At 41.8% G+C, this 19118-nt stretch overlaps 1 pseudogene across 1 annotated transcript in view; it reads right to left on the bottom strand.

Annotated features, from left to right (window-relative positions):
* The window catches only part of LOC143172217 (AP-3 complex subunit beta-1-like), a 288974-nt pseudogene that overhangs the window by 175884 nt on the left and 93972 nt on the right, over positions 1-19118 (bottom strand). Inside the window, exons 5-9 of the transcript XR_012997310.1 lie at positions 16286-16446; positions 12583-12593; positions 11765-11776; positions 6117-6163; positions 3768-3950 (exon numbers count right to left, since the gene is read on the bottom strand). The product of XR_012997310.1 is annotated as an AP-3 complex subunit beta-1-like (transcript). The remainder of the gene's footprint in view (positions 1-3767; positions 3951-6116; positions 6164-11764; positions 11777-12582; positions 12594-16285; positions 16447-19118) is intronic.

Here is a 19118-nt window from a genome sequence, read left to right as displayed (position 1 = left end):
TTTTCTCCTAAAAGTCCTTATTCTTTTCAGTCATTTTCTTCAGGCTTAACCCCCCCTCCCCATCAGTTATGTCAGTCTCAACTACTGAGCACTTTAAATTGAGAAATACTTCAATAATTAATCCTAAAAATCTAAGCTTGAGACTAGTACATAAGTACTGGTTTATAAATAACTTCACTATGACTGAAGCCCATGAGCAATCTGAATTCACCATTTTTTTCCAATCTTAATTGAACACCAAGAAAGTTTATTCCTGTAACCTGCAATTGTCCGAAACGAAGCTGAGCAGCCCTGAAAATCACTGTCTTTTTGTGAGACTACAGCTCCCAGCTCCATTTTGCTCTCTACAATGACCGTTGAAACTTCTGACCAAAGTCAGCTGTTTTTAGAAGACACCCTCCAACATGGCACACACATTTGGTGGTGGATCTATATACCAGGACACCTGAAGCAGTCATTGCCTCCTGTGATCTGTCTCCTTGAGGAAACAGGGATGGCTGAACAGCTTGAAAAATCAGTTCCTAAACTGCTAGACTGCAGCTCAACACATTCATGCAAACCAACAGCAACTGTGTTTTAAACATCTTCATGTGTTAGGCTGTAAGCTGTAATGGTCCAGGAGCTATTTTGCAAACAACTCGGCAGTCCCAACAACTCCTGCGAAAAGGGTAGGGCAAAACATTTAAGTTGTAATGCATCATGGTGTTATCTGCCATCAAATATGTCGTTACCCAGAAAATTGTTGGAATTGTTCTTCCCACTTAGTTCTGAGCAGGTATTTTCACTCCAGAATACGAGTGTCTTGCTCTCATTCCAGTTAATACATGTTAAAGCTGAATACAGTTCATGAAAAAAGGTTATTCAGAAACTGCTATTCACAAGTAACTACTTCAAAAACAGCCTCTAAGTATTTCAAGACTAATAGGATAAGTCAAGGACATTCTTCCTCACAGTGTTCATGATCAGAATTAAAAATTCTACCCTTCAGGGAAGCTAAAAATAGGAATATAAAACTAAGTATTCTTGGTTAATGGGTAACTTAAAGTTTTGCAACAATTTTAAGCATATTGCTCAAAAAAGGATTTTCCTCCGTAACTGGTAATTTTTCCAAATTTTTCTTCAGGTTTCTAAAGGCATAAGAAATCAGTACAAAACGTTAAACCATCACTTGTTGGGAATTAGCTCAACTTGAACAAAAGCAGCATATGTTTCTCAAAAAGTAAGGTAAATTTTAGTGAATAAATATGCAAATATGCATTTTAGCAGTCTAATTTATTAATCTGATAGGTTTAATTTCCATTTTCCTGCATCGGCTTTATTTATAAAGTGTCATGCCCTATAAATATACTGTTATTTTGTATAGTCAAGCACCCTCTTAAATTTACATATTAATGAGATTTGTTAAGTCAATCAGTCTTCTCCCTGACAGCGCCATGAATTCCTAGTGCACTGTATAATTAGCTTTGACTTGGCATCCATTATTTATCAAAGACATTAGTTAGAAAAATTATGGAAAATGGACTGCAATTAATATGACTGCAATTTACTTCATCAACACTTAATTGTTCCTCAAATCATACATTTACATACAAACAGCCTAAATACTGATCCATAATGATGCAAATAAACTAAATTAAAAATCTCTTCTACTGCACAAGATGTCCTGTTGTCTGATGTGTTCATTTAAGAACCTATTGACAAAGGCATGCATTTCAACTAGCTCCAGAAAAAAATTCTGCTAATTTAATTGCTGAGTAGGCAGACAAACTAAATTTTGCACTGAAGATCATGAAAGTGGAAACAGTGTTATTAATACTATACCACCGATGAACAATTTTAGGTTGACACAGGCAGTATTGTTACACAAACCTTTTGCATTCCTACAGCAGAAGCCACAGCAACAACTGTCATCCATCCGGTTTCAATGAAAAAAATATATTACAGTCTCAAAGAAACCTAATCCCATCAAGGCCTCCAACCTCTCAGTCCAAGACAGGAGGTCATCCTCCTCTTCTACTCTTCCTTTGTCCAATCACAGACTAAAACTGGGTTAAACCAATTATGAAACCGTATCTTTAGACAAAGCAAATTATCAATTTTTATTCTTTTTAAAGTTCGGAGAGAAGAATGCAAGTTACTTTGTTTCAATAAGCAACATGTAATAAACATTCTGCTTCAAGGACTTCAGGAAAACATATTACTTGAGTGTCTCATTATCTAAAAATACTTCCCTCATTTTAAGCAATTTTCTGGAAAGATGTGTTCTTACAATTTTATTTTCATCTGAAATGAAAAAGGGAGTTCAAGAACCCAACTGGTAGTGCAAAAATATGACTACTTCAGACATTTTTGCTATGTTTCTAGTTTTCTAATAATTATATCCCCTGCTTATTTAAGATGAAGTGAATATAGCTGTAAAATAAATCTGGCTGACATTAGCTATTTGTCCAAATACATCTCCTTATAATTATTTTCACATAATAAATTATACATCTATTAACACAGAATGCCACTGCATTTCAGTTCCATTCCCAGGCAAAGGGTACTAAAAGACAGAGTTTGAAAGAACTCAGTGATAGCTGGTGTCATTCTGTATTCCAATGCTGGGGGAGGGGAATCTTAAAAAAATTGTTAATACGTTCTTATTTACGCTAGTTAAAAACCGCAATAATCTGCACTGAAATAACAATGCCTGAACAGAAGTGTTAAGGTACATTAGCTGAGCTATAGCAGAACTACTTCAGTCTAGAGAAATACGGGGGGGGGGGGGGGGGGGATTAAATTAAAAAAAAAAAAATCAAATTATGACATTTTCTCTAAGGTTCTGGGATCATCTTATATTCGTTACAAGTAGGTACCCCAAACATCCTTTTATGTGACTGTACAAATTCCATCTCCAACTACTGTTGTAAAACAGTATACATATCAATGAATATGCACATCTTTAAATATGAATTAGTTTCAAATTAAATGGTAAAACTTAACAGTAGTAACACCCCAAGCCTGTAAATAAATGCAAACAGAGCTGTAGAGCAATTTTATACTGTTCTTTCCAGAAGTATTCTGTCTTTTCATTTAAATTGTTATTCAGAGTTAAATCCCTATTGAAACCAACGTCAATAGCATCAATTTCTTGAGCGCTCTATTTTTTCTGTTGTTAGAAGTGATAGGATTTATATTTTGAATATCCCTTTTTATAAATTTTAAATAAGAGTATACTCATATTTACATAATAAAAATACCTTTTGGGTTTTGTTTTTTGTTTGTTTGGTTTTTTTACACTGCACATTTCAAAAACACATATGCAAGTCTCCACACAGTCCCTCAGCACATTAACAAAGCTCAGGCAAGTAACGTAATGTTCAGCATGCTGTGATACTGGGTATTCGGATCTACAATGAAAGTAGATTCTACCCAGTTTCAGGACAGAATGGCAAACCTTTTTAACTCTGACTCACGAAAAAAAATCTCCTACAAAGAGCCACGTCACTCAAAGAGCCACAGAAAAAGAACTCTCTCTTCTGCCAATGGGATGTGCCCAGAGTAAATCACAACAGGTTATAGCCTGGAAGGAGAATTCTCAAGCTCTGCAGAAGGGTGGATGCCTTGTGTTAGTGAAGCCTTAAAGAGCTAAAACTTATGCATTTGATTTCTAGTTTTATTAAAGTCTGCATAAAAACGCATCTTAAAAGACTAAGTATATCCAACAATGGAAATAATTCAGAATGCAAGCACACAATCGTAATTAAGAAAAGTCACAAACTTGCCTTCTTCCATGGGCTTACAAACTGTGTATGTGCATATCGACTTAACATGTTGATTATAACAACTTGACCCCACTCTTCCACGTCAACCAACAAGTTACAGAGCTTTCAGTAGTTCTTATGAATCAGATCTATTCTATCTGGACACACTTCCTCAAATGCCATCACAACGCTCCCAGCTACCAGCTAGAAAACAAAATATAAACCAGAAGGTCAGTGTTCCTTCCACAGTTCATCCACAAGTGAGAATCAAAATTAATACTAGCAGTTCTCAGCAATTTCAGATTGTTTCTATTCAGTGAAAAGAAACAACAACAAAAAAAACCCAACCCTAAGCCCACAGAAATGGCATCTTATTTAAAATAAAATTGAGGTAAGTTTATTAGAATGGAGAAAACATTTGCTGTTTCTATTACACACATAAATCTTAGCTCCCAGTCCTGAAGACAGTGCAACGTAAGCATAATTTTTTTTCTTACAGTTATAGTTTCCAAATAAATTATCAGAGAACTTGCAATTAACTCAGAAATAACAGGAAAAAATGACAAGTATAATACAGTGATGTGCCCAACAAGGTCTATTGGGATTCTCTTATCAACACTGGCATGATCAAACTAAAGAGGAGCTGGGGGTAAGATTCCCACAGCATTACTGGGATCCAAACTTCTCTCTCAATATGGCTAAATTAACTGTCATGAAATTTTATCTTTAGTGTTTCATGCACACACTTTGCAAGAAAGGCATAAAAATTAGCAATACAGAGATACAGTAATACTTTCCCTCAAAGAACACAAGCAGAATTTCTGCATGTTGTTCAGCACTTTTCTACCAGTTCCAAAGTTACAGAAATGGATCATTTATGCCCTGCTGTGTCCTCACACATTTTTGCCCCCATAAGAAATAAATCATTATGTATATATAAAGATCCTCATACTGACTACGATTATAAAAATAGCTTTGTTTTCATGAGAAAATTAAATAGATTCTCAACATTCTAACGCTGAAAGGCTTATTCAAACCTCCTGATAGGGTATTTTCTTTCAAAAATAAAGAAAAGAAGCCTTTATTGGGATTCCTGTTAAAATTCTGACAGCAGATTACTTTAACTGTGGGAAAACCTCAAAAGCTGACCATGCATTATAAGGACATGTCATTCTATGCACAGAATTATTGTTCTTTCTCTTCTAATTGCTTTAATTAAGATTTTTTTGTGTTAAAGTACATGTTAAGTCAAATAAATAACTAAAATGATGAGGCTTTATATGAAGCAGTTGATATGTATGCGGTTAGCATGCATGCAATATAGCTTTCTGGCAGCAAATTAACGTCATATTTATCTGAGCGCTGGGGATCTGCATTTCAACCTCTAAAATTTCCCCAATGACTTAAAGTAAGCAATTAAATAGAAGTGCAGTTTATTGAAATGGTACTTTTTGAGACATGTTAAATACAATGATACTCATATGTTACATTTTTCTCCCAGTATTTGGCCGACATTTGGTCTATTAGTATGCGCCCAACATTACAATTGAAAGAAAACAGCTCAGAATATAGTCTTGCTATTATGCTAAACAAGTTTCAGGCTCTGTGGGGATTTTAAGAATTACCAATAAGAATAAACATGAAGTTGCATTTATTGTCTCCAGCCCCATCCACATACTGGTACCTGCTGGTCCCAGCAAGTATACAACCCATTCCAGGGAGCAAATTTTGATTATTTGATAGAGCTAAATAAACCACGCTTTCCATCTAAAATAATTTCCTATTTTTTGCTGTATCACAAAAACAATTTTATTTTTTTTATGTTGTTGTGCTAAACTTTCTTCTTAATAACCTGCTGCAGTAAGCTATTCTGTAATTAAAAACTGCTGCCAGTTGATGCTTAGGTGTGGGGTCCAAAGCTCAGAAGACAGTGGTTAACTCCAGGAAAATCACTATCAGTCCTGAGTAGGTATTCAATTAGGCCAGCTAAGCTGGGGAGGGAGAAGAGGAAGGGCAAAAAGAGTTATATGTTAGAACTCGTAGCAATTTTATCAGGATGCAAAACTCTGAACTACATTAAGGCCAACTTGCAGAGGACAGTGTGATGGACCTGAAGTTTTAGAAGAAAGGGATGACACTTTTAGATCACAGAGACTTTTTTTGGTCACTGTCCCATAGACTTTATTATGGATATCCTACTCTTCCACACTACAAGACAGTATATGGTCTCTTGACAGGTTTGACATACAAGGGAAGAAAAGGAGGTGGGGGGAGAGGGAGAGTTTGACTATAAGAATAGTTGCAGCCTAATATTTAAAAATACCCATTTAGGTTTATAGGTGAAGGACGATACAGATGCTGGTGTCCAACTGTAGTTCTGAAGTGGATACCCTTGCCTTTTACTACTACTACTAGTACTGCACACACATTTTGCTGTATTTCTCTTTCATTTGGATATGATATAGTTTAAAGGTTAACATAAAATAATACATATAACACTAGTTCAGATTTTTTAAAACTGAGCACATCTCATATTCAAAAAGTTCATTTACTGTGAGTAAAACAACTTAATACAAAGAAATAGTCATACTGAAATACAGGAATTCTAAATAATTACTTATTTCAATTCACATCAGTTACCTACTCAGGTTTACACTGAGAATGCCGTCACTTGTGAATGCTTAAAATACACTAATAAAAATTTGAACATACATTATGAAATGCAAGAAGTGCACCGGATGAACAAGAATTTTATTCCTGTGGCGAGTCCCTAGATTTACAAGTTAATACAGGAATTGCCATACATAACAAGATCATGCCCCTCTCCCCATTACATTTTCCAAAATTAAGCTTTTCATTTTAAGGGTGGGGAATAATGTGAGAATGTAAAACAGATTCAAAATGCATTAGTAAGAAGAGGATTTATCTGAGAAAATTTCCTAATACTTTCTTAATAAGAGATTATTTTCTAGTTGACACTGTTTCCCCTAGAGTATGATCCTACTATACATCTAAACATCAGAGGAACAGCTAATAATCTTTATTTATTAAATGCTCAACATTCCATAAAAATATTTAGAATTAAAATAAAATGATCCAATCAGAATATAAACCCAAAAAATATAGTTTTCCAAAAAACAGTCAGTTAATTTCCATCTCACTGTGTCAATAGTAGCTTTTTGTATAAAGAGAAAATATAAATCACTCCAATAAAACTAACAATGAGCTCAAATTCAAATGCTGCTTTCCATTTATGTATTTTTTATATTAAAGCAACAAACATGGTTCATTTGTCTTCCACTGGCTGCCATGTTTTTCTGTGCTGTTGCTATGAGTTTCAGCCATTACCTGTGCTCCAAGGTAAACTACATGAACCATCAACAAAAGTGACACCCAATCTATGGAGTTCATATTTTCTCCAGATTATCTATGCTAGCTGACAAGATGGTAATGAAAAAAACCCACACTAAGCAAATGGTTCCTCTAATAAGAATAAATTTTCTATAAAATTATGAAGAATACAAAATGTTTCCTTGCATCTATTTTATGAATTCTAATTAACGCTGCAAAAACCTGAGAGTGCTGGGTCATCACAAGTAGTGCATCAAGGTTTGATTCATAATACAGTGCAAGTTGGCCTATGCTACCAAGATTCCCCTCTCAAATTAATGGCCACCCCACCTGCCCTAATCATACAGCCCAAATGACATTCCCCTTATTTCAGTTTGCTGGAGGCAAGGAAACTGGAAAAAGATCAGTCATCTTCTAATAGCTGAATAATAGATCTATCACAATAAAACATCTGCACAAACTCAGTATTCCCCTCCCCCCCAAAACTGAAGCTTTTACCAACATTAAATCAATAAGTTAAGAAAACACTATCTTAGCCACATGTATTGGGTTTACATGGCAAGGTTTTGGTAGCAGGGGGGGCTACAGGGGTGCTTTCTGTGAGAAGATGCCAGAAGCTTCCCCCATGTCTGCTAGAGGCAGCTCCAGCCAGCTCCAAGACAGACCTGCCACTAGACAAAGCTGAGCCAATTAGCAATGGTGGTAGTGCCTCTGTGGCAACATATTTAAGAAGGGGAAAAAACTGCTGCACAACAGCAGCCAGAAAAGAGAGAGGAGTGAGAATATGTGAGAGAAACAACACTGCAGACACCAAGGTCAGTGAAGAAGGAGGGGGAGGAGGTGCTCCAGTTGCCGGAGCAGAGATTCCCCTGCAGCCCATGGTGAAGACCATGGTGAGTCAGGTTGTCCCCCTGCAGCCCATGGAGGTTAATGGTGGAGCAAATATCCACTCTGCAGCCTGTGGAGGACCCCAGGCCGGAGCAGGTGGATGTGCCCAAAGGAGGCTGGGACCCCATGGAGAAGAACCCACACTGGAGCAGGCTCCTGGCAGGACCTGTGGCCCCACGGGGGACCCATGCTGGAATAGTCCATTCCTGAAGGACTGCACCCCGTGGAAAGGACCCATGGCTGAAGCAGTTCATGAAGAACTGCAGCCCGTGGGAAGGACTCGCATTGGAGAAGTTCGTAAGACACCATGTCCCATAGATGGGACCCCACGCTGGAACAGGAGAAGAGTGGCAGAGACAACACGTGATGAACTGACCTCAACCCTCATTCCCCATCCCCCTGCGCCACGCAGGGGGAGGAGGTAGAGAAAATCAGGAGTGAAGTTGAGCCTGGGAAGAAGGGAGGGGTGGGGGGAAGGTGTTTTAAGATTTGGTTTTATTTCTCATTACCCTACTCTGATTTGATTGGTAATAAATTAAATTAATTTTCCTGAGTTGAGTCTGTTTTGCCCATGATGGTAATTGGTGAATGATCTCTCCTTGTCCTTATCTTGACCCATGAGCCTTTCACCATATTTTCTCTCCCCTGTCCAGTTGAAGAGGGGGAGTGATAGAGCGGCTTGGTGGGCACCTGGCGGCCAGCCAAGGTCAACCCACCACACCACACATTCGGGTTCTAAACTAAAACAATTAACTTATTAACAGAACCCTAATGCTGAAAAGTAGAGCCCAGCTTTCTTTCCCTGTTATCCCCAAATACACTGCTTTAGTTTAAAAGATCCAGATCCTCACTGCAAAGCCATCACCAATTTCTAAGATCATTTTTTAATGTCAGAGGTGTCACTTCCCAAGAATAGGTGCTTCATCTAGTAACCACATAGTCTGTAAAAGCAATCTCAATACTCGCACATTTGTATAAATTATTTTCAAAACAGAATTCATACTAAATTACATCTGTTATATTTAAGAATAAATTTTCACACCAGAACAGAATAATAAATAAATGTAAATATTAGAAGTAGTCTAATGTGATGAAAATATTCCCATTAAAGGGGAAAATATTATTTCAGTAGAGGCTAAAGAAAAATTTAGCCTTTGGAAGAAAGTGTAAATCTTAATTAGTAATAAACAGATTCCATGCAATAAGCTAATTTACTGTCAGTCTTCACCCAAAACTTGCCTCTATCCCATCCAATATTTCTTCACAAGAGAGGTTTCTGGGGACGCAACATCAGGAGTACATACTTAGGAATCAATAAGGATCTGCAAGTCTGGCCAACATGTTTTGAAATTTCCCTCTAACATTATTCTGTCTTAGAAAAGTTGAAAAGCAGTGTTGCACCCTGTATACTACCTAGTCCCAGAACAGGAGCTGTAATAGCAACAGCTATGACATAGCGCAAAATATATGTGGCCACATACTAACCCAGTTCTCTGAATGAGGCTGAAAAAAAAAAAATTAGTTTTATCATGCAGCACATGCATTTATATTTTTCACACACACATCATAAAACTTCCTTGTATCAGAGAGATTTGCCCAAATAAATTGTCATGGTTTAACCCCAGCCAGCAACTAAGCACCACACAGCCACTCACTCACCTCCCCCCTCCCCCCACGGGATGGGGGAAGAGAATTGGAAGGGTAAAAGTGAAAAAAACTCATGGGTTGAGATAAAAACAGTTTAATAATTGAAATAAAATGATAATAATAAATTGTAATGAAAAGGAAAATAACAGAGACAGAAATAAAACCCAAGAAAGACAAGTGATGCAAATGAAAACAATTGCTCACCACCAACTGACTGATGCCCAGCCAGTCCCCGAGCAGCAGCCCCCCCGCCAACCTTCCCCCTAGTTTTATTGCTGAGCATGACATCATATGGTATGGAATATCCCTTTGGTCAGTTGGGGTCAGCTGTCCCAGCTGTGTCCCCTCCCAACTTCTTGTGCACCCCCAGCCTACTCACTGGTGGGGTGGTGTGAGGAGCAGAAAAGGCCTTGACTCTGTGTAAGCACTGCTCAGCAATAACTAAAACATCTCTGTATTATCAACAGTTTCCATGCACAAATCCAAAACATAACCCCTTACCAGCTACTATGAAGAAAATGAACTCTATCCCAGCCAAAACCAGCACATTCTCCACCCCTTATTCCATACCATTTACATCATGCTCAGGTCCCACGCTATCCAATACATTCTCATTACACACACACCTCCCTTCCCATCCTTTGATATAATACACAGACATCATTCCCTTAGTCTATGGACCACCCCTGTAAAACGTCTGCAAGATGTCCACAAAATGACCATTGAGTTTATTTAGTCCATGACTTTGGTATCCATCTGTTATGGTGGTCACTCAGGACAGGAAAGGTGGTGTGTCGCGTGGAGTTACTGGGCACCAAAGACAGCTCAGGTCACTGCTGCACTTCCACTGCCTCTTGTAAGGCTTGTCCTCCATTCGTTCAGGTGGTTCCTGCTATAGTAATTCCTATAACATGCAACTCAAATCATGGGTTACAACAACTTAAAAGTATATCCATTACATTCCCCACACCCCTGGTCCCTTTGGACTAGGCCATAAATTTTAACATTGCAATGAATTCTTCCTCTTGCCTCTACCTTGGCTAGCAGCAAGAGGTTCGTACTATAATACCTTTGATATATGGCAGCCGCAGGAGTGACATACAGCATCATGTAATACTGCCATCATACAACTCAAACCATGGATTGCTTTCACCCAGGATTAAACCACCTTGAGGTACACATTGGACTCCCCCAACCTTCTGCATTACCCACCAAGTCCACCCAGGTTCTACAGCAAAAACAATCCCACGAACAGGTTTACCCTTTCCTGAGGAAGGAATAACCCAGACTGTTTTTCCCAACAAGTTCCTTATATGTACTACGGGGATCTTACCTCCTTCCACAGTGCGCAGGGGTTTTGATTAGGATAGGATAGGATAGGATAGTTTGGGTTGGAAGGGACCTTTAAAGGTCATCTAGTCCAACCCCCCTGCCATGGGCAGGGACATCTTCAACTAGACAGGTTGCTCAGAGCCCTGTCCAACCTGACCTTGAATGTTTCCAGGGATGGGGCATCCACCACCTCTCTGGGCAACCTGTTCCACTGTTTCACCACCCTCATTCTAAAAAATTTCTTCCTTATATCTAGTCTAAATCTACCCCCCTTTAGTTTAAAACCATTCCCCCTTGTCCTGTCGCAACAGGCCTTGCTAAAAAGTCTGTCCCCATCTTTTTTATAAGCCCCCTTTAAGTATTGGAAGGCCGCAACAAGGTCTCCCCAAAGCCTTCTCTTCCCCAGGCTGAACAACCCCAACTCTCTCAGCCTTTCTTCATAGGAGAGGTGTTCCATCCCCCTGATCATTTTCGTGGCCCTCTTCTGGACCCGCTCCAACAGGTCCGTGTCTTTCTTATGCTGAGGGCTCCAGAGCTGGACGCAGTACTCCAGGTGGGGTCTCACCAGAGCAGAGGAGAGGGGCAGAATCACCTCCCTCGACCTGCTGGCCACGCTTCTTTTGATGCGGCCCAGGATACAATTGGCCTTCTGGGCTGCGAGCGCACATTATCGGCTCATGTCCAGCTTTTCATCCACCAGTACCCCCAAGTCCAAGGCAGCAGACTTCCCTGTGGGATGGGTCCGGTCGGCATATCGGGCCCTCTGTTCCCCTCAGAAGGGAATCGCCTACGACAATTACCCTCCTTTTTTTCTTAGCAGAGGCAGTCATAATGCGTGGGGCTGACTGCCTCACCCTAGGCAACCCCCTGGATGGACCTTCGTCTACATCCTCATTTGCCTGGCCCTCAAGCTCCAGGGCCCCATATCTGTTGTGTAAAGGCAACCGGGAAGGTGAGGGAGGCCGGGCAGGGGTTCGCCTGGCACCCCGAGCAGGGACCCGTTTCCATTCCCCCCCGTCGCTTAGGTCCCCTCTTTCTACCTGGTGGCAAGAAGGCAGGGGATCCTCTGCTTCTTGTGGAGCCTCCATCTGCTGCCTCTGCCTCAGGGATGGTAGGATGCGGCTCCACCAATCTATCTCCCTCTCACACTCCCTGATACTCCTCAACCTTTCCACTTCCTCCTTCAGCTCTGCCACCAGGCTGAGCAGATCATCCACCTGGTCACACCACACACAGGTGGTTTCTCTGCTGCCCTCCAGTACAGCTGACAGGCTCAGGCACTCCCTGCAGCCAGAGACCTGGACAGCTGTATGCTTGCGTGTGAGCTCCATCTGGGTCACCACATCCCTTCTGGCGACGGCTTTCGGCCGAGTGGAAACCATAGCTGGTCCTCTTCTCGGAAGCCGACGACTACTAATTGAGTTGGCCTCTAGAGCCAGGAGCGGGGCTGCGCCTTGCCCGCTCTGTCTTCCCTGCACGCACGCCCTCCCTCCCTCCCTCCCTCCCTCCGTGAACTGCCGCGCAAACTGCCGCGCCGCGCTCCAGGTTGTTCGCGCTCCCTGGGGGCTGCTCTTGTAAGTGAGGGGGTTTGGCCACCGCCCCTCTTGTCCCCGCCCACGCGGGTCAGAGCTGCCGCTCGTCAGGAACTCCCTCCTCCGGCTCGGGGAATGGGGGGGCTGGGGCACCCTCTCGCTCCCTGCGCTTTTGCTTTTCACGGGTTTTGCCACGGTTTTGCCGCTTCAGGAAGGGTCCCCCGGCGCGATCCTCCGCTCCGGAACCCTTCGCCTCGGTAGCTTCGCTGAAATGGCGGGTACACTGGGTTTTAAACTGCCACCGCCCCTCTTGTCCCCGCCCACGCTGAGTCAGAGCTGCCGCTCATCAGGAGCTCCCTCCTCCGGCTCGGGGAATGGGGGGGCTGGGGCACCCTCTCACTCCCTGCGCTTTTGCCTTTCGCGGGTTTTGCCGCGGTTATGCCGCTTCAGGAAGGGTCCCCCGGCGCGATCCTCCGCTCCGGAGCCCTTCGCCTCGGTGGCTTCCGACTATGAGACTTACTACAGGATGCTGGAAAGAGCATCTTGGGATTGTACAAGACTTACTATGGGATGTTTACAGGAGAAATAAAAGGCAGGGAAAGGGAGGGATCTGGACAATTTGGGGAGGAACAAGCATAGGAAAACAGAGGAATAACGGCATAAAAGGAACCAGTTGTATGTAAACACTTTGCTGCTCAGCACACTTGTCTGGCCACGCTCTGTACCTGATCACCACAGTCCATTAGTCTTCTCAAACTCTATTTCTAACTATTTTCTGGGGTGAGGCAGTCTCTATTCTGTGTGCATGTGCGATATGGAGGTCTAAGCTCCAGCACCTAGAGTCAGGCCATGGGTCATAGGGACCCATGTGTATTGGGTTTGTATGCCAAGGTTTTGGCGGGGGGCGGGGCGCGACGGCTACAGGGGTGGCTTCTGTGAGAAGATGCCAGAAGCTTCCCCTGTGTCCGATAGAGCCAATACCAGCCAGCTCCAAGACAGACCCGCTGCTGGCCAAAGCTGAGCCAATCAGCAACGGTGGTAGCGCCTTTGTGATAACATATTTAAGAAGGGGAAAAAAAGCTGCTGGGGAACAGCAGTCGGAAGAGAGGAGTGAGAATATGAGAGAAACAACTATGCAGACACCAAGGTCAGTGAAGAGAGAGTGGGAGGAGGTGCTCCAGGCGCCGGAGCAGAGATTCCCCTGCAGACCCTGGTGAAGACCATGGTGAAGCAGGCTGTTCCCCTGCAGCCCGTGGAGGTCCACAGTGGAGCAGATATCCACTCTGCAGCCCATGGAGGACCCTACGCGAGAGCAGGTGGATGTGCCCCAAGGAGGCTGGGACCCTGTGGAGAGCCTGCGCTGGAGCAGGCTCCTGGCAAGACCTGTGACCCCGTGGAGAGAGGAGCCCATGCTGGAGCAGGTTTGCTGGCAGGACTTGTGATCCCGTGGGGGACCCACATTTGAGCAGTCTGTTCCTGAACGACTGCACCCTGTAGAAAGGACCTATGCTGGAACAGTTCGTGAAGAACTGTAGCCCGTGGGAAGGACCTCATGCCGGAGCAGGGGAAGAGTGCGAGATAAGTCCTCCCCCCAAGGAGGAAGGAGCAGCAGAGACAACATGTGATGAACTGACCACAACCCCCATTCCCCTGTGCCGCTCGGGGTGGGGGGAAGAGGTAGAGAAAATCAGGAGTGAAGTTGAGCCCGGGAAGAAGGGAGGGGTGGGGGGGAAGGTGTTTTTTAAGACTTGTTTTTATTTCTCATTATCCTACTCTGATTTGATTGGCAATAAATTAAATTAATTTCCCCGAGTCAAGTCTGTTTTGCCCATGACGGTAATTGTTGAGTGATCTCTCCCTGTCCTTATCTCGACCCATGAGCCTTTCACCATATTTTCTCTCCCCTGTCCAGTTGAGGAGGAGGAGTGATAGAGCAGCTTGGTAGGCACCTGGCATCCAGCCAGGGTCAACCCACCACACCATGTAACTGTGGTATCAGCAACCAGAGCAAGTACATATGACAGTGTGTGATTGCTATAGAATACTAAGCCAGACTAGGTGCCTTGGGAGCCAGGTATTGAAGTGGGGCCATAAGTCTGGGCTGGACATTTGTGTGTCTCCCCAAGTGAGGCAACGGGAGATTTTTGGCTACCAGAGGGACCAGGGCATCCAGGCCAATTATTGGAGAGACTGTAAGGTCTCACCCATTTGTGTGTCTCAGTCTCTCCGTTTCTCTCCCCTCTCCCTGCCCGTCCAGTGGGAGACAACTGGAGATGGGGCAATATAAGGGCCAGTTACTGGGTAGTCTGAGCGTCTAAATCCAGCTACTGTGAGATTCATAGTGTGTGAATGAAGGTGTGGGGGCATGTGTGTCTGACTGAGAGGGTCTGTAACAGCAAGTGGAGTGGGACTGCAGGCATTGTGGGCTTGTATGTGCAGGTGCCGGTGACTGGGGAGACTGGTGATCCAAGACCAGTTGCTGGAAAGACTGAGCATCTAGGATCATTACTGGGGGATCCAATTTGTACATATATATTTCCACTAATGGGCCTTCATCCTGATCAGCCAGAGATGGCAACAGGATAAGGCTGTTGGTGCCAGTTTTTTTTCTGCATGAGTGCTGTTTTCTGTCTGTGCTGATCTGTATGGCTGGCTACGTGCATGTGTGTTGTATATGTGTTTGTGTATGTGCCCATTAGGAATACATGCTCAGCCTCGCTACTGGTTGGACTGAGGGGGCATGGAGCTGCAGCAGCCTCAGGCTACCTGATTCGGAACCCCTAACATCTCTCACCCTCCCTTTTTGGCACATGTGAAAGAAATGGGAAATAAGTAGTAGAATAAATGCCTTTCTCTGTTTTGGAAAGGTACAGGTTCTGTTGCCCCCGCCTGAGTAAACCAGTACCCACCTCTTTGTAAGACCTCTTCTACAACAAGAATTTCCCAAGAAGGAAGAGAAAGATTTGGATTTGCATAGATAAAATTTCTACTAGTTCATATTTATTTGTCACCTGTACTGCAAACTACAGAAGTGCCTCCAGGATGAAAGATACAGACGCTAAACACAAATCTTGGATTCTGAGAAGACCCATCAAAATAGTTGCTACACAGATGACAATAACTGGTATATTAAAAACAAAAGATAGTATATCAGTTTCTCTTTTGTATCTTTTCATAGTTATCCCGTTATTCTAGCAAGCAAGAGACCATTCTGAGGTATATTCTTATATCAAGGTTGATCCAACTCTCAAATGAATATTTTAATTTCTGAAACTTAAGATGTATCTGAGTTTGTTATAACTATATTCAACTGCTATAATTATTAATCAAAACACCTTTATCTTACAAGAATATGCCATGGAAAACAATGGAGGACAGAAAAAAAATGCTTACCCCATGGTAAAACAAAACAACCCCACCCCCCCAAATTAAAAAAACAGAACAGAACTGTATCTTCAAACTTTCAGGAAGATATTTTAAACAGATAGCAGTCATTAAAAAATTTCTCACAGTACTCAGTATCTTCATTTCAGAAGAGCAGAAGACAGTAGACATGCTTTTTGCCGATAGTTAAGATCAAGAATACGAAAACCTTTACTGTAGTAACTGGGGGGGATAAATCCAAAGGTGCCTGAATTCCAACCAAATCAGTTGAGTGGCTGAATGTCTACACACACTTAATACTTTTTAAAAAGCAGATATGATATATCATGAGACACGCCAACCTGCCCAGTAGTCTTACCAAACAATGATCTTAAAATTGCTTTTCAGTATGTCAGAATCCTTTACCTGTACAGTTTTTGGACTGCATGGGCTGCGTTCTTCCTCACATAAGGAGATAAATCAGAAGAGGCTTCCTTAATAGCAAGCATCATAATAGGAACAATAATTGGCACGCGGATACTGGATAAAACTCTTAAAGCACTTGCACGGATTAACTGATTAGGATCCTAAAGAATGGGAGAGAAGGGGAGAAATAAAATAAGATAGTGCAGCAAAGCATCATTAAATCCTCTGCAGTGTTTACACTAATCAGTGAGAGCACATTAAACCACATAAATCTATCAGTCAGACTTGCAAGTTAAGGCCACACTAATGAGAAAGTGTGCCAAACTTCACACAAGAAACTTTCAACAACCAAAGTAAAATAAAAAAAGAAAACATTAAAACATTATGAAAATTGGGAAATCTGGCAAAGGAAAACATTAACATAATTTACTTTTCCAAGCAAAACATGGGAATGATGGATTAAAAAAAAAAAAAGAGACTAGTATTTTATTTAATGATCTGAAACATTTTCTGCAATCTCAGTGGAATTCAGATATTCTGAAAAACACACCTAGCTCAGTTTTATTACTTAAATATAACTGGCAAATGAAAACGTGGTTCTCAGTTGCGACACTCCCACTCAAGTTCTTCCTGACTACACATCCATTTTATTCTTTACCGCAAGATATAAACTGAAGGCAGTAACAAAATGAGTTTTCTTAAGAACATATCAAATTTTTTAAGCTAAATGTTTTGAGACTTATTTCCTACCCTCCCTTCTTTCCTCCCAGTACTTACCCCCTTTTATAATGCTAGGGTTAGCTTGGAGATCCAACAATAGCACAAAACATCTGTATTTGGAGGAACCATTACGTAAACTTAGTCCATTAATTGTGGGCTTGGGATACATGGAAAAAGTGTTGCTTAATCAAGTATTAAATCCTCTAAAATCTAGCAAACTGAAATTGCAGCAGCATTAATCCAGTGTACTGTCTGCCAGAAGGGCACTTCCCAAAGAACATTTCTCCCAAGGACTGAGTTGGCAACATGGGGTTTCAGACTGCTATTACTTAATGATCAGTTCATCTAAGCTCTCAAAATTCCTACATCTTAGCAGCTTCTGAGTAGCAAGGACCTGGAAGGTGAAACCACTTAATTTGACAGTTTTTAGAAAAACAACTTGTTCTTATCAGAGTTTGCAAAGCTCATCTCCAATCATACAAGTTTAAAGTACCCTACAAAGTTCTTTCTAAAGAGGGAGAAAAAACAAACCTCCACACATAAAGCAGAGTTATAATCTTCATTACAAAAATGGAAACAAAATGTTACAAAAAATGAACAGAGAGAATTAATTACATTTGCCTATCTTCCATAGCAGGCTTCATAATTTACTTAGTTGCTGAAAATTTCAGCTAGCTTGGAGTCTACCTCCTTGCCACAACACCACTTCTTTTTGAGTTACTCACAGTCACAACTTTTGAGTTATCCCCTCTCCTTTTATTCGTATTATCCACAGCTTTTTAAAAAGTTATGCCATGATGTTGTGGTTTAACCTCAACTGGCAACTGAGCACCACACAGCTGCTCACTCATTCTCCCCCCCACCAGTGGGATCGGGGAGAGAATTGGAAGAGCACAAGTGAGAAAACTTGTGGGTTGAGATAAAAACAGTTTAATAATTGAAATATAATAATAATAGTAATAATAAGAAGAAGAATATACAAAGCAAGTGATGCACAATGCAATTGCTCACCACCTGCCGACCCATGCCCAGCCAGTCCCCGAGCAGCGGCCCCCCTGGTCAGCTTTCCCCCCAGTTTATGTACTGAGCATGACGTCACATGGTATGGAACGTCCCTTTGGCCAGTTTGGGTCAGCTGTCCTGGCTGTGCCCCCTCCCAGCTTCTTGTGCACCTGCAGCCTTCTCAGTCGGTAGAGCATGGGAAGCTGAAAAGTCCTTGACTAGTGGAAGCACTACTTAACAACAACTAAAACATCGCTGTGTTATCAACATTATTCTCATACTAAATCCAAAACACAGCACTGTACCAGCTACTAGGAAGAAAATTAACTTTATCCCAGCCAAAACCAGGACACATGAGAAGTGTTCACTGTATACATATCATTAAAAACATAGGATACAAAGTCATTTGAATTTTAGCTTTTCCTGGCAGTCACAGATAGTAAAGGTAGTACACGTGACTTTGAGATAAAAGCTGGAAGGAAAGGGGCAGAAAGCTCTCTAGTCAGTTGGGGGATGCTCCTACAGTTGTACACCTGGTGCTCCGATTGCAACATTTTCCAACAAGATGCAAGGTCTGGGTCAGTGACATGTCAGAAGTTAATTATGAACCTAGGGTAGCCTTACAAGAAGTGTAACAAGAAAAAAAAAAAAAGAAAAACCAACCTTCTTATTATAAAAACTGGCCAAATTTGAGGACAGAAACTTAATAAATCTTTCTAAACCTCCACAGTCACACTTCAAAGGCAATCCTAATTTTTGCTTTCTAATTCCACTCCCTATTGTGATCTGAATCTGAAATGAAACAGCACAAAATATTATTTCTTCAGTGCTTTTTTAAGAAAAGTAGCATGTGCAACACATTGTATTTTTTAAATTAAAGTACTACTATCTTCCTTATGTTCCACTTCTCTGTTGTACACAAGGGTCTCTTACACAAACTAAAAGGAACACAGGTGGTTCAAGGTAATAACAGGGTCTTCTTTCTACATACATAAACTACCTAGGTGTCATGGTTTAACCCCAGTCAGCAACCAAGCACCACACAGCCGCTCACTCACCCTCCCACCCTGGTGGGATGGGGGAGAGAATCGAAAGAGCAAAAGTAAGAAAA

Source organism: Aptenodytes patagonicus, chromosome W (genome assembly GCF_965638725.1).
Source record: "Aptenodytes patagonicus chromosome W, bAptPat1.pri.cur, whole genome shotgun sequence".
In the NCBI taxonomy this organism is placed as follows: domain Eukaryota; kingdom Metazoa; phylum Chordata; class Aves; order Sphenisciformes; family Spheniscidae; genus Aptenodytes; species Aptenodytes patagonicus.
This window is presented reverse-complemented; position numbering and strand designations above follow the sequence as displayed.